The 20,205-nt window shown below is 47.2% G+C and overlaps 1 long non-coding RNA gene across 4 annotated transcripts in view; it reads left to right on the top strand.

Moving 5' to 3' along the window:
• The first annotated feature begins 288 nt into the window (after positions 1–288).
• LOC131495495 (uncharacterized) overlaps positions 289–20,205 on the top strand; it is a 72,366-nt gene continuing 52,449 nt past the window's right edge. For 3 of the 4 annotated variants that reach the window (XR_009253983.1, XR_009253984.1, XR_009253982.1), the window contains exons 1-2: positions 289–553; positions 1,121–1,228. This is a non-coding gene — a long non-coding RNA (uncharacterized LOC131495495). The remainder of the gene's footprint in view (positions 554–1,120; positions 1,229–20,205) is intronic. The other variant, XR_009253981.1, reaches the window with a different exon arrangement.

Genomic DNA, 20,205 nt, shown 5'->3' on the forward strand with positions numbered 1-20,205 from the left:
TTTCTAACGTGTGTCCTGCTTTTTATGGCTTTGGTAAACCTGACCTGTCTGAATCTCAGTTTTCTCATCTGTAAAGTGGGGAATGAATACTCGCTCTGCCCACATCCAGGGCTACGTGCCCATCATCTTCTATGAATGCTTTGCAAACCGTAAGGCATTGAATACCTATTGGCTTCTCAGTGCAAACACTGCCCTTGTTTGGGACAACCTGTGTGATTCTGCAGATCTGTACTTTGGCCTGGTCAATCTGGACCTGGAGGTGGGGCGAGGGGCCGGGGCCTCGAGAGCGCTAGGATCCAGGCACAAAGCTGGGACACTGAGAAGCTTGCTGTCACATTTCTGTGCACCAAGTCCTGAGCCAGACCAGGAGCTGGGAAAGTGAAGGCTCTCCTCTCTGAAAGGGGTCTGCACTTGGGGGCAATGCTTTTACTTGATGTTGATGTGGGGGAGACAGATACCCTAGGAAGTGTCCCACGGAGGGAATCCATGGTGGACACCACAAAGTCGACTTCCTATCTCTCTCCTAGCTGCTCTCTCTCCTGGGCGTGGGCTGGTGAGTAGAAAGCTCCCAGGGAGAGCCTGAGGCAGGTGCTCCTTCCAGAGACTCAGGATGCCGGTGGCCGAAAGACTTGCTCCCTGATGGCAAAGAGCTGTCGCTCAGCCTCTAAAAACAACTTGGACAGGAGGAAAAATTGAGTTAGCTGGAATGAGAGGTTGGTCAGGGGAGGGCTTGAAGGGGGACCCTGGTGATTAAGTTCAACCGTTTCCTTTTTGCGGGTGTGGGAGAGAAATATTTCTGAGTGTGCCCTGACCTTTTAAACTTTAGCCTGCTTGCTAATCTGGTTGGAGCCCAAGTTCCTCTTCTAACCACAAAAGTCCTTTGCGTTCTCCCTGGAAATGTGGAGCCTTGCCATTACCCACATCTGCCAGAACCTCCCCTCTGTAAACCTTGCTTGAACCTTGGTCCATGTTAACCAACCCTCTTCCACGTACGGAGGCAGCTTGCTAAACAGACAGCGTTGGGCGCAGTTAATAATCTTGTCATTTTTACCTTGTGGTCTTGTATATCTACCTCACCCATCCAGTTAAATTAAATTACCATCAGTTTCTTCCCTGCCAGGGTGAAGATTAATGGCTCTTCAGCTCTCCCCTTAGAACACATGCAGTCGTCACGTCCTGAAGAGAAATGCAGCGGCTCATAAATTATGGGCTGTCGTCAGAGAAGATGGTGGGTACCTCCAGAGTCCTCCTGGGTTCGTGGGGGTTTGAGCCGAGCATGTGCAGGGTCAGGGATGGGCACCGGGTCGCCGCGTCTGTCAATGCTCAGGTTTCTGACAGGTGCAGAGGAGGGCGGGGTGTTGGGAACAGGGGATGCGCACGGTCACGGAGCAGTTACTGCTGTTGAGGCCCTGGAAGTGTGGGAACAGGTGGGTCTTCTCCCAGAGCAGACGGCCTTCTAGCTGGTTTCTAGGGGCAGGCACATTTGTTGTTACCAATGTCACCTCCAGGGCCCGTTTCTGCTGTCCCAAGGGCTTGTCTCCTGACTCCTCAGAAAGCTTGTGCCCTCTGCCCATTGAATGGGGCTTTCTAGGTTGTGTCCCGAGCCCTCACTTAGCACCTGTGGGGCTCCTGGGAGCTTTAAAAAAATCACTGTACCCCCAACTTGAACTGGCCTTGCAAAATGTGTAGCAATGTAAATGTCCCCCCCTGCACTCAATGATCCCTGTCCTCTCCTGCTGGCCACTTGTGGGGAAAGCTTGCAAAGTCATCAGTGGGAATGAACTCAATTTTATTTCAACAGAATGGATTCGCGTTGCAGTGCTTACTCTTCTATTGACGGATTGGGTTCTAAAGAGACATAAAACGTTTTATTTATTTATTTATTTAAAATTTTTTTTTTAATGTTTACTTATTTTTGAGACAGAGAGAGACCGAGCATGAACGGGGGAGGGTCAGAGAGAGAGGGAGACACAGAATCCGAAGCAGGCTCCAGGCTCTGAGCTGTCAGCACAGAGCCCGATGCAGGGCTCAAACCCACGAACCGTGAGATCATGACCTGAGCCGAAGTCGGACGCCCAACCGACTGAGCCACCCAGGAGCCCCAACATAAAAAACGTTTTAAAATAGAAATCTTACTGATACCAAACGTCCTTTCTAATGTTCCTTAGAAGTAAAACCAAGAGTCCAGTTGGTAAAGCAATTCCCCCGATCCGGTCTGTGCCATTGGACGCTTTCCCTCATTTCCTCTCTTGATTGTTAAATCTCAGAGAAAGACTGACCTTGCTAATGACGTTCACTCTGTTCTACGCACCGTTTCCACTGCTGGTTGGGTCCCTCTGAAGGCAAAACTGGTCGCTTTGGGGAAGTGGGCCCCCCAAACCCGAAGAACCAGTAGCTATTGTTTCATCCCTTACTGGTCAGCGAATACCCCACATGGTAATACTATAGAATTTTAATCAGAATGCACATAGATTGCATGTGCATTCTGTGCACATGCTGTGCAAAGAGCTGTGTGAAGAGCTGTGCGACCTTGAGTAAGTCATTCATTGTTTACCCCTTCTGTCTCTTCGCATGTAAAACGAAGCTACAAAGAGCCTGCCATAGGGGCGCCTGGGTGGCTCAGTCGGTTAAGCGTCCGACTTCGGCTCAGGTCACGATCTTGCGGTCTGTGAGTTCGAGCCCCACGTCGGGCTCTGGGCTGATGGCTCGGAGCCTGGAGCCTGCTTCCGATTCTGTGTCTCCCTCTCTCTCTGACCCTCCCCCGTTCATGCTCTGTCTCTCTCTGTCTCAAAAATAAATAAACTTAAAAAAAAAAATTAAAAAAAAAAAAAAAAAGAGCCTGCCATATTGCTTCATCGTTTGAGTAAAAGAAAGTTAGGAAAATGTCTGTAGTCGCGGCGCCGCTTCGACGGACTTACACGATCTTCATGAGTTGTTTTCCGTCCGAGGGGTGAGTGGCATTTGTAGAGCATGTCGCCTTGTACGAGGGGCTTGATATGCACTGTCTATTGTCCGCTCCGAATTGCTGCATGTATTGTTGTAGGGATAATTATTTACCCCCCTTTCCAGAGAGTCATAGTAACTAACACGTATTGTTTTCCATATGCCAGGCGTTATTGTAAGCAATCTACATGCTTCAATTTATTCTAATTTTCACAACAACCTTGTGAGGTATAGACGCTGTAATTGTTCCATTTTACAGATAACGGCGTCAAGGCGCGGAGAAGTCACGTGTCTTCGCCAACATTATATACTAAGTGATAGAGCTGGGCGTCCCATGCCGGTGGTTCGGCTCCAAAGTTGTCGCTTGCAAGGTGCTAAATTATACGACTAGGGTAACGACCAGCCAGTGAAAGCTCAGGTCCTATCTGGAATCCCAAGGCTTTTCTTTACGCGTGCTACCTCTTGTTTCCCTGATGCCCCGGGCGTTTCTAACTAGTGTTAAAAATCGTTATGAGAACTGTACGTACGTATGGTACATAAACGCACACTTATCTCCATGTATTTAGACAGCGTTCCTCAAATATGCTTGTACCGAGACCCCAGCAGACGCTTCCCATTCAGATTAGAATGAGAAAAATAGTGATAAAGGACCTCAAACTGGAGACCTTAGCATCTTGACTGTCACCGTTTATGCTGAAATGTGCACTGTTTTCAGCAAGAAGTATGATCCCAGTTTTCAAAGGTCAAATAAATCACCTTTAAAGTCGTGAAAAGGTAAACAGACTGATGCCTGGACAGCTTTCCTGAGTTTATGAGGTCTTCTGGCAACAGGGATATACAAAAAGCCCCATCAATCACCCCCTCCCCATCCCCACCTCCCGGAGCATTTATTCCTGGGGGGAATCACTCTACCATGAACGGTAATTTCCCCTGAAACTATTATTAGGAATATTAAATCAAAGGAAAATAGAACCCCCCAGAGTAAACACACTGCTTCAGAAAAGCATTTCTCCTCTAGCCAAATTCTAAAATGTGGCTGTGATTCAGGGAGGCAGGGGTAGGAGAATGGGGGTGGGGAGGAGGAGGTGCGTGAAGGGAGAATGGCAGAAGACGGTCGGGAGACCTCTGGGGCAAGCGGGCGCGATGCGATGTAAACAAAATTGTTGTCACAGAAGAAAACTGATTGTGCAGCGCCCACAGTGCATTTGACTGCCAATCCGTTTCCACTTGGCTGGTGTCATCTTCTAAGTCCTTTAAAAGGGCCCTACACACCTGCTTCCAGCACATTCTCAGGTTATACGTCTATACATAGAGCTCACTGTAAACCTACAAGCCATCCTGGAAATGACTATTCCGTACAAGAAAATAAATGTCTTTTAAAGACCTTTTCATCAGAGCACTTAAATTGTGTGCTATTATTTCGAAGGCATGTAATGAGAGCCTGCCTGGTGTAACAAAAACCCTTTAAAGGAGTGATTATAGTCGCGCCTTGCGAGCCGCCCCAAGGATGGATGGATGGAGCCTTGACCGTAGAGCGATATTGAAGTTCATGCCAAGACCCTTTGGGGATTTATTCTCTTCGCCAGTTTTTCTTCGGGGTGCAGTAACTGCCCCAGATGGGCTCTTTCTTCTGGAGAAGCTTCCCCAAGTTTAGAGGCATAGTGGTGTTTTCTTCCAGTCTAGATATCCTTGGGGCATTTGGGGAGGAGGCATGCAGAGTGCTTTAGAACTTCAGAAGAACCTGATTCCAGAATTTTCCTTCTTTCTTTCTTTGTTCCTCTCTTTCTTTCTCTCTCTCTCTTCCTTCCTTCCTTCCTTCCTTCCTTCCTTCCTTCCTTCCTTCCTTCTTTCCTCTTTCTTTCTTTCTTCCCTCCTTCCTCCCTCCTTCTTCCTTCTTTCCTTTTTCTTTCTTTCTTTCTTTCTTTCTTTCTTTCTTTCTTTCTTTCTTTCTTTCTTTCTTTCTCCCCTCCTTCCTCCCTCCTTCTTCCTTCCTTCCCTTCCTCCCTCCCTCCCTCTTTCTTTCTTTCTTTCTCCCTCCTTCTTCCTTCCTTCCCTTCCTCCCTCCCTCCTTCCTTCTTTCCTCTTTCTTTCTTTCTTTCTTTCTTTCTTTCTTTCTTTCTTTCTTTCTTTCTTCCCTCCTTCCTCCCTCCTTCTTCTTTCTTTCTTTCTTTCTTTCTTTCTTTCTTTCTTTCTTTCTTTGCAATAGACAAAGGGGAAGGGAAGGAGGGTCAGGAGGGAGGGAGCAAAGATGAAAACTGGATTTCTTCTAACTCTTGCTCCTTTTGAAATCAAATGGTGTTCCATTAAATCAATCTCATTTACCTTGGATTTTTGATCCCCTTCCCCCACTTTTTTTTTTTTTTTTTTTTTTTGTGGCCTGGGATTTGTCTAAGTCAAGCTGGAGAGACCACCAAGTGTTCTCATCAACCAGAGACCTAATTGTAGTCATTTATTATAGTCACTTATCTGATAGTAGCTTCATTATCTCTGATAGTTTTACAGGGACAAAATCCACCAGGCATCCAATGGAGTGTATAAACATGTTACCTTGTGACAGGGTGTCTGTTACGTACTGTCAACACTAACTGGCCCCAGCCACATATCTGCAGCTTATATGAAGTAACGATGAGTTTAATAAGCTCCAGTGAAAGCTGCAATGTAAACATCGCATCAGGAGTGTTTGCCTTGTCAGGCCTCTTAAACAAATAAAGGTGATGGAGAAGTACAAACAGAACTGGACTGGAGCCTAATGAGATGGCCATCGGGTGGCTGCAGCAAATTCCTCTGCTGCTTCACCGCGGACTCCGTGATCATCACAGGCCACGCGTTTGAAATCAGAATACATTAGAAGGGATGCCTCCTGGAAAATCTCTTCAACGGAAGCGCACCCCAAATTCTGATTTGAGGACTTGGGGGGAGTTTGCCAGCCATTGGGAGCAAATACGTGCTGAAACAGGTACTGATTTCTCAGGATTATCATCTTCAGAAAATATCTAGCGAACCACTCGGTTTTGAAAGGCACCACGTTCAGCATCATACAGCCAGCATTTCATGGGCCCGTCCCTTTTGTCGGCAAAAACTCACGTGTGATGGGCAGTCGGTTTGAGTTTGGCCCCCTCAGAATAAGACCACGACCCAAGCTATTAACAGATGGAAGAGTCAGTGGGCTGCACAGATCAGAGTACTCCAAGTTAATCTTAAAGATTTTTTAATGTTTATTTTTGAGAGGCAGAGCGAGAGCCGGGGAGGGGCAGAGAGAGACGGAGACACAGAATCTGAAGCAGGTTCCAGACTCTGAGCTGTCAGCACAGAGCCCGACGCGGGGCCTGAACCCAGGAACTGCGAGATCATGACGTGAGCCGATGTTGGACGCTTAACGGACTGAGCCGCCCAGGCGCTCCCCCGCCCCCCAACTTATTCTTAGCTAGCCCCACTCCTTCGCTGTGCCTCCACGCAAATACATGGCTATTTGCAGAACCTTACAACCTTAGTTTGGAGGAGGGTGGAAGGGTTCCTTGCCCAAGCAGGCGAAACTTTCCTTGTACCCACGGGGAGAGAGGGCTGTGGTCTGAAGGAAGACCAGCCTCCTTGGCTTCCTCAAAGTCTTCTGTGATCCCTGTCAGTCGGGATTCACTTCATTCTTCTGGGATTAAAGTATTTCTTCTCTTTGACTTTAAAATGTAAACAGCTCTGGAAAGTGAGCCTATTAACCCCTGATTGACAAGAGTGGCCAGTTTAAAAGGAATCATCACAGAGGCTTGGATTTAGCTCTCAGCTTGCTACCTCCTGCTTGGGCAAGACTTGAGAAAGTTCCTTCCCTTCTTTAGGGCTCAGTTTCTTCATCTGTAAAATGATTTTTTTTTTTCCAGAGTATTTTGCGGAGTAGCAACCAGTACCGAATAGTGTGCCTGCTGTTCTTAACTCAGTGAGCCATTATTAGCTCACCTATTTGAACCATTCTGACAGAATGAGACAGCAAACAGGGGGGATTTTATGGCACAGGAGGGGTTCAGAGGAGAAAACTGGTCTCCAGCAGAGTTTTTCAAAGGGTATTCTGTGGACTGGTGATTCTTTCTTTGTTAGGTGTTATTAAAAAGGGGCAGTGCGGCCAAATGCATTTGGGAAAGGGAGGTTAGATAAGTTTCTCTAATACAAGACTTCTCAGAGCCTTCGGTAATGTGTCTTACAAATATCAAAGGGGGGAATTTAATATGTAAACACATTTAATCGTGAGTTTTCTCTCTTTAATATTTTCTTTTTTTTTTTTTTTAACGTTTTTATTTTTGAGACAGAGAGAGACAGAGCATGAACGGGGGAGGGGCAGAGAGAGAGGGAGACACAGAATCGGAAACAGGCTCCAGGCTCTGAGCCGTCTGCCCAGAGCCCGACGCGGGGCTCGAACTCACGGACCGCGAGATCGTGACCTGAGCCGAAGTTGGACGCTTAACCGACTGAGCCACCCAGGCGCCCCACTCTTTAATATTTTCTTGACGATAAGTGTTCCTTAGAGTTCCCAGTTGGAAATTCCAGCCTAGAGCATCAGGTTTTGTTTGGAAAGTATAGGTTTTGTTTGGTGTTGCAGGTTTGTTTGGCAGGTACAGGTTTTGTTTGGTGGTCCTCTGTGTCTGAGGGTCGTGAAGATCTGAATCTAAGGTCCCAAGGTGCAGAGAAGGGGTAAAAGGATAGTACCTGCCGAAAGTGAGGGGACGTGCCTAGGAGGTGGGAGAGAACCGAAAGCAAACACTATCATCTTAAGGGTTATAATGAAGGCAGCTCAGTGCGTATTTGAAAACTGGTCAGCAACGCTTAGAAGCCACCCATGGGGCTGCGCGCTGCCATGGGAAAGAAATGCATTTGGGAAATACTGGGTTAAATAAGTTTTCTTTTAATTGCAAGACTTCTCACCGATGTGTGTTGTCCATCTCCAAGAAGCACGTGCAAGCCCTTTTGGGCACAGTCAAGTGACAGGCAAATCAGGACAGGGAGAGAAAGAAGCCAGGAGAGGAGGGGAAGGAAATGAGGCGAATGACCTGGGCATGGGGGAACACCTTGGGGCTCTTCTGAGACATCGCCGCCATCATTTCCTCGGTCTGACTTCTCTGTGGGTGTGGGAGCTGTGCCCTATTCTCGCTCCAGACCAAGATGGGTGGAGGGTCCTTTGCATGCACTGGTCCGGTTCTGTGCTTCTGCCCAGGCACGGCCCCAGGAACTACAGACTAGGGGGGAGAGAGGGAAAGACCTTGGGTGTGGCAGGATCACCCTTCTTGACCCTCAGCTTTGTCAGTGTCGAGGATAATCTTTTGCTTCCTAAATTTTGGCTGAATTAAATAGAATGTAGGTGGAATCTGAGAGGAAGACAGAGCCTTAGCCTTTTCCTCTCCATACCTTGGAGCAGGATCATCTTTAGAGGTGTAAAATTATGTATGTAATATACCGAATGTTTCTCTTTAAATGAGAAAAATGGAGATTTATGAGACAACACTAAGAATAATATTAATGATGACCAGCATGTCGCCTTGTTTTAGTAACAGAGGCAAGTGTGGTACAACTTAAAGTCCATCTACCATCGTCCTGGACCATGAATTTAGTTCCTCTTTACCTTCATTTCTAACAACTTTCCAGTGGGCAGAAATCCCAAGCCCTTCCTACCCAGATACTCCTGCCTCTCTTAACAGTTCATGTAGCATATGTCATCTGAGGAATCCTTTGACAAAGCAGCAATGCTTTTCAAATATAAACTTGAGTATTTAAAAAAATTAAAAAAATTTCTTAATGTCTATTCATTTTTGAGAGAGAGAGAGACAGAGCACGAGCGGGGGAAGAGTAGAGAGAGAGAGAGGGAGACACAGAATCCGAAGCAGGCTCCAGGCTCTGAGCTGTCAGCACAGAGCCTGACGTGGGGCTCGAGCCCACGAACTGTGAGATCATGACCTGAGCTGAAGTTGGCCGCTTAACCGACAGAGCCACCCAGGCGCCCCTAAGTTTTAATACTGATAAAGGACTTTTTACATGCCTATGACCACAAGGGAGGGTAGAACTCGAGTTGGGTTGAGTTGAGAATTTGTAGTGAGTTGGAGGCCCCTGGGTCACTGTGTCTTTTTATTTTTTTTATTTTTTTTATTTTTTAACGTTTATTTATTTTTTGAGACAGAGAGAGACAGTATGAATGGGGGAGGGTCAGAGAGAGGGAGACACAGAATCTGAAACAGGCTCCAGGCTCTGAGCTGTCAGCACAGAGCCCGACGCGGGGCTCGAACTCATGGACTGCGAGATCGTGACCTGAGCTGAAGTCGGCTGCTTTCACAGACTGAGCCACCCAGGCGCCCCCCTGGGTCACTGTGTCTTGAAGCACACGGTACATGCTCAGGATGGCTGCACCCAGGGTACAGCGAGGGGCCTTCAGAAAGGGCAAGGTTTTTAACAGGGCTGTGGACAGAATTGTGTCCTAAAATTCATGTGTCGAAGCCCTCGCTCCATAAATGACTGTATTTGGAGATAGGGTTTATCGGGAGGTGATTAAGGCTCAATAAGGTCATCAGGGCGGGGTCCTGACCCAATAGAATCAGGATCCTCTCTCTCTCTTTCCGGGCCAGGTGAGGACCCAGCTAGAAGGCAGACATCTGTGTGCACAGGAAGAGAGCCCAAATCAGGAACCAAATTGTCTGGCATCTTGATCTTGGACTTTCAGCCTCCTTCTGTTGTTTAAGCCCCCCAGTCTGTGGTATTTCGTTTTGGCAGCCTGAGCTGACCAACACGAGCAGAAAAGCTGCAGTTGGCTTCTGAATTTTGCCTTGAATTTGGCATTACAACTTCCAAGGGAGCTTTGTCTTATCCATGCTGGTCCTGAATGACAATAGGAAGAACGGGGCGGAGTGGGGTGGGGTGGGGGTGGGGTGGGGGGTGGGGGGGTGGCCTTTTTGCTTGGCCTCTTCTCAAATTCTTTCTCCTGCTTTTCTTATTTAAGAAGACACAGCTCCAGGGGCACCTGGGTGGCTCAGTCCTTTAAGCCTCTGACTTCAGCTCAGGTCACGATCTCATGGTTCCTGAGTTCGAGCCCCGTGTCGGGCTCTGTGCTGACAGCTCGGAGCCTGGAGCTTGCTTCAGATTCTGTCTGTCTGTCTCTCTCTCTCTCTCCTGCCCCTCCCCTGCTCGTGCTCTGTCTCTCTCTCTTTCAAAATTAAATAAACAAAAAAAAAAAAAAAATTAAAAAAAAAAAGACACAGCTCCATAGACATATGTCCTTTTGGGGTGTAAGAGGGGAGCTCTCTCTCTCCATCTGTTTCCTCTCTGTCCCTGCTCCACTTCTCCACTCTTTTCCATTACATTCAGCCACCATATCTCGGGCCTAGTGTAGAGGTTCCAGGGACACACCGATGCTTTGATGTATGGGTAACATGTCATGTTTTTAGAATGGCAACGAGAAAATATGTGCAGGGGCCTTTCCCCCACAAATGGCAAACTACCCATACTTCCTAGCAGGAAGCCCTGGCCCATGCCGTGGTTTAAGACTCAGGAAGGACATCTGTGATGAGACAGCTCAAAAAAAAGCAGATGGTTGTTTGAGTTGCTAGGAAACGGAGTTGATTATGTATTTGGAAAAAAATACAGCGTATATTTATATATGGAGATACACTCAGCTAATTTTGATTCTTCTTAAAAAAAATTCTTTTTAAATGTTTGTTTATTTCTGCAAGAAAGAGAGAGACAGAGCACAAGCCGGGGAGGGGTAGAGCAAGAGAGGGAGACACAGAATCCGAAGCAGGCTCCAGGCTCCGAGCCGTCAGCGCAGAGCCCTAGGTGGGGCTCGAACCCACAGACCATGAGATCATGACCTGAGCCAAAGTCGGACGTTTAAACCTACTGAGCCACCCAGGTGCCCCTGCTCAGCTAATTTTTTAGAAAATTCGTTAACTCATGGTAGTGAGCATACACCCTGCTGTGCCACTTGAATAAATAATTGAGTTTGCTGGTTTCTCGCGATTGCTTGTCTCTTCTCAGGTCCCTTATTCACCTCGTGCTCAGTCAAGGAATAGCCCGAGTGACAGCTGAAGAGCTGAGCCATGAGAGAATTGTCAAAATTCCCGTAGATTAAGAACCATTTTTGTGTGGGGGTGGGCGTAAAGAAATCAAAGATGGCACTAAGTGCCTCCTTGGTCCTCATACGTGGCCAGTCAGGGTCCAAACGACTTATTTTTAACAGCACAAACTGCTGACTGTCTCCAGAGAATTAGAGTTTTCGCTGGAATGCTCAGGAGCGGGGCTGAGGGCAGGGGCGGGAGAGAGGAAAACTTGATGTCCCTGGCAGCTGGGCCACCACACCGATTTAGATTTTGGAAGCCTCGCAGCAATTAGCAGATCACCGTGCCATCTGTAGGCACTAATTGACTGGCCTGGCCACCTGCTGCAGAGGGCTGGCTTCATTTGACAAGTGGCAAACGAGATTAGAAGGTCAGATGGCAGCAAAGACCGCTTCGAGCCCCTCCCGGACACGGAGTGCCTGCGACGCGCCAGCCGTTGTGCGCCGATTTTGTCTAAGCTTTGTACCGAGGATCCGCGTCATGAAAGCGTTATGTAGCAATATAGGCTATTACCGTTCCCACTTTCAGATGAGAAAACCGGATCCCCAAGTGACTTGCCCACGACTGTATGGCTTCCGGGTAGCAAAGCTGGGGTAAATGCATCGGTCTGCCTTTTGGGACTCTGCCAATTTGCCAATGTAAGAAAGGTGAAGAACCTTTCCTTTCACGGGGCGCAGAATTAATGGAAGCCCTGTGTTTCTTATTTTGTGAGGTGGGAGGTCCGGAGGGAAGCAAGACACACTTTGACAAGTGCAAGAACATTTACAGACAAAAAACAACAACAACAGCAAACTCCTATAAACCTAGGATGATAATAGAATCTTTGGGTCTTGGGGACTAAAGGCCACGGGGTCACACCCAATAGACTTAAATTCCATGAAGTCAGGGACTTCGTCTTATTCGCCGCTATAAAACGGTGCCAGACACACAGCAGATGTTCAAAAATTAATTAAAAAATGAATGAGTATGTGAATATGTATGCATCTCCTGGCTGATTTTCCAGTCTCTTCTCTAGCATTTCATTTCCTTGACTATCATTTACTGCCACGTACTGAACTAGGGCTCAGCCTGTCCGTGTTTGCAGTACCTTTTGAAATACTAGAGTATTTGGCTATGCGCTTGAGAGGATTACGTGTTTTAAAGCCACACTCAACAAGTTAGTAATAATTAGTACACAGTTACTACTATAGCACAAGCACAACAAAAACTCACAATGTCTGAATAAACATCCACGGTTTCTGGATGATTCGCTTACTCGCTCTGCAGGCATTCATGGTGACGCACTTTTCTGGTATAGCTCATCTTCCATTACGGAGACCAAAGAAGCCAGGCACTTGCGTTCCCAGACTCTTTGGCTGCTAGGGTAGGGCCATGTGATTCAATGTTGGCAATGGGCCTTGAGGAACATGCAACTCTAAGGAAGGAGACCCACTGGAAATTCTTTGCTGAACATCATCATGTCTACCTGTGACGACTGGAACTCTGGTAATCATTTTGCATCCTAGGGGATAGATACTTAAGGACTAAGTTGATGGGCTTTGGTCTGATGATTGGAGCGATGGATGAGTCTGGGATTTAATGATGTAATTGAGTTGCTGGACCAACTTTGTACCACCTTCCTCGAGACTTCTTGTCCTGCAACGTAATAAGTGTTCTTACATGTTACCCACTTTAGTTGGGTATCGTGTTATTAGCAGATAAAAGTATCCCCGAGTACTCTCATTGCTCAACTAGAAATACCTGTGACCCAGTGGCACATTCTTACATTTCTTACATTTTCTCGTAAGGCGTGATTTTTCTTTGGTGGAAGATTGGCATTATCCCCTGCTCCAGACAATATTGTCTCCTCACTCAACTCAGTGATTTAGCTGAGGAACCCAGCTGTATACTCAGGGTGGCAAACATTCCTTTCAAGCATTGTTTACTGTTTGGCAGTATAGTTGGGAAATGCTTTGGGTATATCCGTGTGCCATGGCTGACTGGTTGGGAAACACCACTGTGTTGAAATGTTCTGCCCCTGTTGGTTCCATTTTCTTTGGTGGCTGGAGAATAATTTACTGATCTTTCCATCCCCAGGGCATCGCCACTGTGTAAACATAATAACGGTTAATATATATCGACTGCTTATTTTTGTGTTGGGCATGGTTTTAATCATTTTGAATGTATTAACTCATTTAATTTAAAAATATCCAAAGGGATGCTGACTCAGGATATGAATCGGGCAGGATGGCTCAGAGCTCATTCTTGAATCCATTACGCTCCACTCTTTTTTTTTTTTTTAAGTTTATTTCTTTCTTTCGAGAGAGACAGAGACAGCGTGAGCGGGAGAGGAGCAGAGAGAGAGGGAGACAGAGACTCCCAAGCAGGCTTCACATTGTCAACACGGAGCCCGGTGCGGGGCTCAAACTCACAGAACCACGAGATCATGACCTGCGCCGAAACCAAGAGTCGGACGCTTAACGGATTGAGCCACCCAGGCACCCCTGCCCTCCACTCTTCACCAACAAAAGCTTCCAAATAAATGTATGCTGAATTAACAGTACTGCAATGGCCCCTTGACATCCTGCCCTCCATGTAATGCGCACTCGGTAAATATTTGTTGTATGTGGTCCAGCCTCTGCTTAATTACTCAGGGTAAACCAGGGAAGAGTCTCTGGAGAGGCTGGGCTTTGAGCAGGGCTCTGAAGGAGACAGCTGCTCCCAGGCACACTACAGCCATTTCCTTTGGGGTCACCTGCTCAGGTTCAGCCCAGGGCCCTGACTCAGCAGGCGACAATATCCGTGTGGCAGACCGTGGGGAATAAGTGGTGACTTTAGCCTAATGCCTGGAAAAGAATCTCTTTGGCAAATCTAAATTCTCCGCTGGCAGCCTGAGTGGAAGGCAGGAAGAGTTGGATGCTGCTCCCTGTTGCTTAGCATTGGGATTTCCCTGAAGTTGACTGAAGTCTGCTCTCACTTTTTCTGCACACACCCGAAGGCTGGGAGAGAGCTGTGGGAGAGCTTCTCTCCCAGCGTACCCCACTCATAGCATCACGGGGGACAGTGGCAGGGATTGTGTGTTCAGGGTCCAGCAACACGAGGGTACGGTTCAGGATGGGGAAGCAGTTAGCTCATCATACTATATTTTGTGGCATTTATCAAATGCCATCTAGATTACATATAGAGATAATATATTATAGATATGAGATATAATATTATATATTATAGATATATAGATATATATCTCATAGATATGAGATATAGATAACGTATCTATATAATTATAATCTATATCTGTAATACATACATATTTATAATCTACAATACGTATCTATAATCTAATCTAATCTATATCTGTATCGAGAGAATGTAAAAAATGTATTATATATTATATGTTGTTGTATATATATTTAGTCGAGGAGGCTTTGTTAGAAATGGAGATGGGAGGTCTCACAAAGGTAAATGGCTGACTGAGAAACCCCGGGGCTGCTATAATAATGAGGTTTGTTCCTGCCTACCCCTCTTGCCCCTGCCGGAGAAGTAGAAGTTGGCTTGCAACCTCTCATTTTTGTCCTTGGAGGGTGGGGGCAGACCAACTGTCATATGGCACAAGTCAACAGGACGCCTCTTCTATGGCTTGAACATGGGCCTGCGTCAGCCCCCAAGGGTCCTCTCACTCACTGTCCATTTATCATGACCTCCTCAGTCCTGAGCAGCTGTGATAGGCTTTCTATTTTATACATTGCTGGAATGATTTAGCACCTCTGAAATATGTGACAGTGGATTTAGCCATAGGCAATAACCACCCGAGCCGGTAAGTGACTGCACTCAGAGCGCTGGCGTGGAGGGAGCTGTTTTCCCAGCACCCATGGGACATTTCTATTTCCAACCCCCAGCCCAGTCCACCTGCCCCCGGGGACCGTGTGGGTACAGGTGATTCCAGGTGCTGACCAGCAGCCCTCCTCGTGGCCCTCCCCGCCCGGCTATTGTTTCCCCACCGTGTGACCACAGCCTCTTGCTGTCTAGCCCTGATAACAGGACCATAAATCTCCCTTCTGGCTGCAGCCTGACACCTGAAACCTCAGCCCGGGCCTGATGTGAGAAAACAAGATAAGACATCAGGACGGGGTATTTTCAAGTTCTCCAAGGAGGCAGGGGAATCGTGGTAGGTTATGGGTAGAGATAGCATTCCTCGAGGCGCTGTCTGCCCGGCCAAGTAAATCTCCTCGAGTGAGATGGATGGTGTTACCTGTTGATAGCATCTACCTGCCGGCCCCGCATCAGATTTCTAAACTTGTCGACAGTTCTGTGGGTGCCCCTCCCTGCAATAACATAACGGGCTTTGGCAGAATCAGAGGGGAACAAACGTGGGGTTGTTCTGGCCCGGCAGAGAGCTGGGGATTGATGGTTTGCCACGCAGTCCCCATGTCTTCATGTAGCTTTCGAGGCTCCCTATCATCTGGTCCCTTCTTACCTCGTCCAGAGGAAAAGCTTCTAGCAGTGAGCACTCTTCTTCCTGGAGTTCGCTGCCTCTGATGGCTGAGCTGTTCGGGCAGAGACTAACTGACTACTTTTCAGGGTATCACTGAGAATTCACGTACGAAAAAGGGGACATTGTTTGGGGCACTTGGGTGGCTCAGTCGGTTAAGTGTCCCGTTCTTGGTTTCTGCTCAGGTCACGGTTCTTGGTTTCTGCTCAGGTCACGGTCTCACAGTTTGTGATTTCGAGCCCGCCGTCAGGCTCTGCACTGACAGCGTGGAGCCTGCTTGGGATTCTGTCTCCCTGTCTCTCTGCGCCTCTCCTTCTCGCTCTCTATCTCTGTCTCTCAAAGATAAGTACGCAAATATATATATATATACGTATATGTATATATATACACATATATATATGTGTGTGTGTATATATATATACAAGGGGTTATTGAACTGGAACATACAAGGGGTTGTTGAACTGGAACCCTTGTATGAAGCCCTTTCCTCATGAGATTCTATGACTTAATCTTATGCTGTATGACTCCGGAGGCCTTTCCTAAGCCCTTCTCAACGGGGCTTCAGTAAGAGAATTCTGCCATGATGTGGAAGGTATCCATTTTATGTAATGATCCAACTTCTTTCCAGTGTGGCTGAAATAGAACTAATTATGTACTATCCTTGTGAGACAGAAAATAGTCATCCCAAACACTTTTTGTGTCCTATGGTTCATAGGGGAAAGCCTGATTGAGGATATCATGGTCTTTAAGGGAAAAGGCAAAGCCTTACTTAGAAGAAGGGATTTTTACCAAGGACAGAACTGCTTGTAAGGCGTTATGGGGTGAGTGGACAGAGTCAAACTATTTTTAGGCTGTAGGTTATCTCATTCCCTGAAACACAAGCGTGTAGTTGTATAGCATGATTTGGTGATCTTGCTCAGTGACAAAGTGTGGCCAATAGGGCCACAGGTCTCACAGTAGTCTTGGTAACTGATGATGTCTGTCAGATAGGGGTAAAACCCACAAAGGTTTCCTAAACTCCAGGTCCCGTCATCTTCTCAGGTTAATGCTTAATACTTCTTGTTCTCGCTGCTGGTCATGACAAATGGTATGATGAGCTTTAGAGAGGGAAGCCCATGGAGTGCCTCCCAGCAGGACAGCACCTTGAAGTAATTTTGATGTCTTCATCTCAGTTAGGTTCAGCCCACGAAAATAGTGTCAAAGGGGAGCACACCCAGAATGCACTGGGAGATCACGATAAACCCTCCTGATGCTTTGCAGCTGGGCCCATCATCTGCGCATTTCACAATAAAATTTTATGGTGCGTCCAGACACCCAGCTGCTTGTGTTCATGGGGACAGCATTTCCTCTGCTACACCATTCAGATCTGTCCCACCTGGGACTCCTTTCCCTTTTCCATCGACCTCTTTCAAATGACAATGAAACTTCATTATCACACAGCTCCTGGGACAGAATTTGAGGAATGCCGTATCCAGAAAAATGTTCTATAGAGGCAACTTCATTTTATTGGACACAGAGAAACTATTCCATGGTCCCCAAGAAGCTATAGGGCTATTCCAAACTTTTGGGAAACATTTTAGAAAGGGCCCCTCCAAAAACCCCTAACCCTCTTCCAGGGGGCAGAGCCCCCGAATTCTCGTGCACTGTGCGGCATCGGGGTTAAAAGAATGGGCTTTGAAATAAAGCACATCTGGCTCCATACCTCAGCTCACTGCTTATTACGAACTTGGTTTCCTCACTTGTAGGGTGGAAATAACTCTACAAACCTCCGAGATTAGAACTGGCTGAGAAACGGCATGTGAGGTGCCCAGGCTGTGCTGGGCAAACGTCTATGTTCAGTACATTGTACCTGTTGTCATCACACACTGGATGATGACACTGCGTTCCAGGCATCTGACACTAAAGGGGATCTAGTCCAACTTTCTGCCTAATACAGAAGAGCCCTTCCTGGTGAAGAATTCTCAAGGCGAAGGGTTTACATTTTTGCATTGGGAGCATTGTCAGTGCATTAATTCAGCCGTGCGAGTCCTGCCCACATTCAGGACATTGCACTAATTCTAAGAGCTGCTACTTCCTGGGATTTCCGTTTAATAGCCTTCCTTCCCCTGCAGAGATGGAGACGTGTAGTCCCCCCAGCCCATTTTTGGATTTGTTACATTTTCAAGGTGCACATGAATATTATCTTCTTGTGAAAGCTAAAATATTACACATCAGACCGTATTCTGTCCTGCTCAGCACCCTCGGCCTCTCTGCTCCTCTCTCTCCTTCTCTGACTTCAACCGTAGGGTAACCATGGTCAGTAGATGGATGTGGACCTTTCTACACATTTCCCGATCGATTTACATTCTAGGGTTGTTGTATTTATAGAAAAGATTTAGGTTGTGTAGTGTGTTTTTGTGTGTGTGCGCGCACACACACACACACACACACGGATGTACGCTTTAAGCAAATGGGCTCCTACTGTGTTATTTATATTCATTTTTTAAAGACCTAACATGTCTTAGAGACCTCCTCGTGCTAGTACAAACAAATTAACTGCACTTCAACTGCTGCGTGCAACAAATATTATTTAGTATGGCTCTATCAGCTTATTTTGCCCTTCACCTATTGTTGGGCATTTTGTTCATTTCCAGGTTTTCAGTTAACATCCTTGTGCACGCTTTACTACTCGTTAGCTTTTTCACACATGTGTTTTCTGAGGGAGAACTAGAATACTAGGTTATAGGGTATTTAAAATTCTAAAGGATGCTGCCCAATTGTTTTCCCAAGTTGCTTCACCAATTTGACCCCCATTTCTGTTTTTCCGTATTCAAAGGGAGCATAGCTTGCAAAAGAGGTCTTGAATCAGGCCACGCAGAAGTTACAGTCAGTGTGTCCTCAATCACAGGCCACGCCCCTTGACAATTACTCTCCGTCTACTGACTGGTTGTCAGGGGATTGGCTGACAGTCAAAGGTGTGATTCGCTTACTGCGACAGGAATGGAGAAGATACGAGAAATAAAATCCGTCCTCAGCTCCAGACTGCCTGAACCCACAGCGCCCCCCAGTTTGGCAATTGGGTTTTGGTGACTCGGTGCATGAGCAGGGTGGGTGAGTACATGGCTTGGAAAACTGGGGGACGTTGGGGTCTCCCCCCAGCCTCCCCGGCTCTAGCTCTGCCTTGGAACTCCCAGAAGCTGTGAGGACGGTGTGGAGAGAAGCCAGTCATCGCGACTTTCATTGATCTGTGGTTAAACAAACACAGGCCCAGAAACCAAGTGTCAGAGTACCAGAAAGATTTGTCAGTTTTGTCCAGGACGGGAAATGAGTTAGGGTAAACCTCTTTCTTAGAGCACGAATTCTTTTACCAAATGTGCAAACTCATTCTTACCTCCCTTTGCCCGGTTCTTCTGGCAGCAGTTTGGGAATTGTAAAATCCTGACATGCTTGAAACTGGGCTTCTCTTCCTTTCTACTCATGAAGTGCTTATCAAGCATCTGCTGTGTTCCAGGTACTGTGATCAGGGCTGGGAGATCAGCGGTGATCGATCTATATTCCAGCTCTCACGGAGCTTGCAGTCTGATGGGGAAGAGGCAGGTACTGGGGTCTGGGTGATGCAGTGCCATGTGACATGGACGGTGGACAAGAGAGGTGCTTCTCCAAGGATGTGGGAGGTCACTGTTTCCTGTCCCTGAGGGCCTGGCTGATTTGAGCATTTCTTTCTTTCTTTCTTTTTTTTTTTTTTAATGTTTATTTATTTTTGAGAGAGAGACAGAGTGCGAGGGGCGGGAGGGACAGAGAGAGAGGGAGACACAGAATCCAAAGCAGCAGGCTCTGAGCTGTTGGCCCAGAACCCCACGCGGGGCTCGAACTCACGAACTGCGAGATCATGACCTGAGAAGTCAGACGCTCAACCGACTGAGCCACCCAGGCGCCCCTAATTTGGCTGTTTCTATCCCGTGTTTCTAAGAAGTCAATGGAGCTGAATCTTGTCAGTCCAGACCCAGCAGGGCATTGAGACTTAGAGAGGGAGACGGAAGGGTTAGGAAAAGATTCACTCCTCCTACCAGCAAACAGTGACACCATCTCACTTGGAGTCTGGGCAGAAGATACCGCACAGGGGGTCTGGAAGCCATCATGGCACTTCGACACTGAGGAGACCCAAAGGGCATTTCTGGTTAGGGCAACATCCAGAGGGACCCCAAAGTTGCCATTTAAGGGAAATTTCCTGCACGGTCACATCCTTGTTGAAGATGCAGTCTCCCCTGAAAAAGTTATAACCCCTCCTACGTCAGAGCAGGAGTCCTAGGATTCTCCTGCCAATACTGGGAGTGACCATGCACTGCACAGGGTGGCAAAGGAGAACCCAGGAAGGTCCCTGTGCCCCCACACGGGCAGCATGAGTAGTCACGCCAACTTTGGTAGCTATAAACCTTAGATCGAATGCAGAATGTTGGGTCACCTTCCCCTTAGCGTCGATTTCTTTCCCCAAAGTTCTCATATGTCTAGGTTTGCTTTTGCACATCTTGCTGAAATGATGAAAACCCAGAATTGTGAGTCACTCAAGCTGGGGATAATTAGAAAAAGTTAGGAGACTTGTTTTAGGGACTAGAAAAGAGACATCATGCCAGAGGCAGAGCAGGAGAGAGAGGCTCAGGAGGGGGACTTTGGCATGATGTAGTCTGCAAGGGAGTCTTTACATCCGCGTGTGTGTGTGTGTGTGTGTGTGTGTGTGTG

Source organism: Neofelis nebulosa, chromosome 15 (assembly GCF_028018385.1).
Source record: "Neofelis nebulosa isolate mNeoNeb1 chromosome 15, mNeoNeb1.pri, whole genome shotgun sequence".
In the NCBI taxonomy this organism is placed as follows: Eukaryota; Metazoa; Chordata; class Mammalia; order Carnivora; family Felidae; genus Neofelis; species Neofelis nebulosa.